Below are 3,594 nucleotides of genomic sequence, written 5' to 3'. Positions count from 1 at the left end.
ACACCACTAGGCTACCTGCCGCTCTATCCACTAGGCTACCTGCCGCTCTAACCACTAGGCTACCTGCCACTCCAACCACTAGGCTACCTGCCACTCTATCCACTAGGCTACCTGCCGCTCTAACCAGTAGGCTACCTGCCGCCTCTACACTCTAACCACTAGGCTACCTGCCGCTCTAACCACTAGGCTACCTGCCGCTCTAACCACTAGGCTACCTGTCGCCTCTACACTATCCACTAGGCTACCTGCCGCCTCTACACTAACCACTAGGCTACCTGCCGCTCTATCCACTAGGCTACCTGCCGCTCTATCCACTAGGCTACCTGCCGCTCTATCCACTAGGCTACCTGCCGCCTCTACACTAACCACTAGGCTACCTGCCGCTCTTTCCACGAGACTACCTGCCGCTCTAACCGCTCGGCTACCGGCCGCTCGAACCACTAGGCTATCTGCCGCCTCTACACTCTAACCACTAGACTACCTACCGCTCTTATCACTAGGCTACCTGCCTCCTCTACACTCTAACCACTACGCTACCTGCCGCTCTAATCACTAGGCTACCTGCCGCCTCTACACTCTATCCACTAGGCTACCTGCCGCTCTAATCACTAGGATACCTGCCGCCTCTACACTCTATCCACAAGGCTACCTGCCGCCTCTACACTCTATCCACTAGGATACCTGCCGCCTCTACACTCTAACCACTTGGCTACCTGCCGCTCTAACCACTAGACTACCTGCCGCTCTCACCACTAGGCTACCTGCCGCCTCTACACTATCCACTAGGCTACCTGCCTCTCTAACCACTAGGCTACCTGCCGCCTCTACACTATCCACTAGGCTACCTGCCGCCTCTACACCCTAACCACTAGGCTACCTGCTGCCTCTACACTCTAACCACTAAACAACCTTAATTTTGTATCACCGTGAGTCCAGCTATGTGAAGATTAAAGGTGTTTTAGGCCTATAGAGTAAAGTTCACCAGCTGGAGTACTAAGTGCTGGAAGACATACAATAAGAAAAAGAAATGAATCCTTTGGAAATGAAAAATGTATGTATGTAGTGACGCGTAGACGAATGTGGGCCTAGCTTTGGGAAGAAGCAATGAAGGCCTGGAGGAATGGGGGAGGGATGGAGGGGAAATGGGGAATGAAGGAGAAAAGTGGGAATGAAGGAGTAATGGGGGGATAGGGGAGGAATGGGGAATGAAGGAGTAATGGGGGGGATAGGGGGAGGAATGGGGAATGAAGGAGTAATGGGGGGGGGTAAGGAATGGGGAATGAAGGAGTAATGTGGGGGGAATGGGGAATGAAGGAGAACAGGGGGAATGAAGGAGTAATGGGGGATAGGGAGGAATGGGGAATGAAGGAGTAATGGGGGGATATGGGGAGGAATGTGGAATGAAGGAGCAATGTGGGGGGAATAGGGGAGGAATGGGGAATGAATGAAGGAGAGACAGGGGGAATGAAGGGGGGGAATAGGGGGGAATGGGGAATGGGGTAATGAAGGAGAAAGGGGGAGGAATGGGAATGAAGGAGTAATGGGGGGATAGGGGAGGAATGGGGAATGAAGGAGTAATGGGGGGGAATAGGGGAGGAATGGGAATGAAGGAGCAATGTGGGGGAATAGGGAAGGAATGGGAATGAAGGGGGGGGGGGAATAGGGGGAGGAATGGGGAATGAAGGAGTAATGTGGGAATGGGGGGATAATGGGGGGAATAGGGTGAGGAATGGGAAGGAAGGAGTAATGGGGGGGGGGAGGAATGTGGAAGGGAGTAATGGGGGGGAATAGGGGGAGGAATGGGGAATGAAGGAGTAATGGGGGAATAGGGGGAGGAATGGGGAATGAAGGAGCAATGAGGGGGAGAGGGGGAGGAATGGGAATGAAGGAGAATGGGGGGAATAGAGGGGAGGAATGGGGAATGAAGAGAATGTGGGGGAGACCGAAAGGGAGAGAATGCACCAGAGACCGAGAGAGAGATGCAAGAGACCGAGAGAGAGAGATGTGGAGGACCGAAGGAATGCACCAGGGACAGAAGGAGTAATGGGGGGGATAGGGGGAGGAATGTGGAATGAAGGAGCAATGAGAGAGAGAGAGAGAGAGAGAGGGGGGACAGGGGAGGAATGAGATGGAAGAGAAGGAGAATGTGGGAGAGGGGGAGAGAATGTGAGAAGGAGGAGAATGTGGGGAGGGTAGGGGAGGAATGTGGACAAAAGGAAATGAGACAGGAAAGGGGAGGAATGTGGAATGCACCAGAGACCGAATGAGGGGAGATAGGGGAGGAATGGGGAATGAAGGAGTAATGTGATGTGGGGGATAGGGGGAGGAATAGAAATGAAGGAGTAATGTGGGGGGATGAGACAGAGATAGGGGGAGGAATGGGGAATGAAGGAGTAATGTGGGGACCGTGGGGAGGAATGGGAGAGAGAATGGGGAGAGAGAGAGATGTGACAGAAGGAGATGGGGGGAGGACAGGAATGGGAATGAAGGAGTAATGGGGGAGGTAGGGGGAATGGGAATGAAGGAGAATGGGGGGGAATAGGGGGAGGAGGAATGAGGGAAGGATAGGAGGGAGAGAATGAGGAATGGGGGATAGAGAGAATGAGGAGAATGGGGGGATAGAGGAATGGGAGAGAATGGGGGATGAGGAATGGGGAATGAAGGAGTAATGGGGGGGAATAGGGGGAGCAATGGGGAATGAAGGAGGACAGGGGGAATGAAGGGGGAATAGAGGGAGGAATGGGGATTGAAGGAGTAATGGGGGGGGAGGGAGAGGAATGGGAAGAAGGAGTAATGGGGGATAGGGGAGGAATGGGGAATGAAGGAGTAATGGGGGGGATAGGGGGAGGAATGGGGATTGAAGGAGTAATGGGGGGATAGGGGGAGAATGGGGAATGAAGGAGTAATGGGGGGGATAGGGAGGAATGGGGAATGAAGGAGTAATGGGGGAATAGGGGAGGAATGTGGAATGAAGGAGTAATGTGGGGGGAATAGGGTGAGGAATGGGGAATGAAAATAATGTGGGGGAGAATAGGGTGAGAATGGGGAATGAAGGAGTAATGGGGGATAGGGAGGAATGAGGAATGAAGGAGGACAGGGGGAATGAAGGGGGGAATAGGGGGGGATGGGGAATGAAGGAGTAATGGGGGGGAGACAGAGAGAGAGAGAGAGAGAGAGATGCACCAGAGACCGAAAGAGAGAGAGAGAGAGAGAGAGAGAGAGAGAGAGAGAGAGAGAGAGAGAGATGCACCAGAGACCGAGAGAGAGAGAGAGAGTAACCTTGGGAAAATCCTCTGCATTATTATTAACAGCAGACTCGTACATTTCCTCAATGAAAACAATGTACTGAGCAAATGTCAAATTGGCTTTTTACCAAATTACCGTACAACAGACCATGTATTCACCCTGCACACCTTAATTGACAACCAAACAAACCAAAACAAAGGCAAAGCCTTCTCATGCTTTGTTGATTTCAAAAAAGCCTTCGACTCAATTTGGCATGAGGGTCTGCTATACAAACTGATGGAAAGTGGTGTTGGGGGTAAAACATATGACATTATAAAATCCATGTACACAAACAACAAGTGTGTGGTT

Source organism: Oncorhynchus keta, chromosome 10 (genome assembly GCF_023373465.1).
Source record: "Oncorhynchus keta strain PuntledgeMale-10-30-2019 chromosome 10, Oket_V2, whole genome shotgun sequence".
Taxonomy (NCBI): domain Eukaryota; kingdom Metazoa; phylum Chordata; class Actinopteri; order Salmoniformes; family Salmonidae; genus Oncorhynchus; species Oncorhynchus keta.
Note: the sequence above shows the minus strand (reverse complement) of the source record.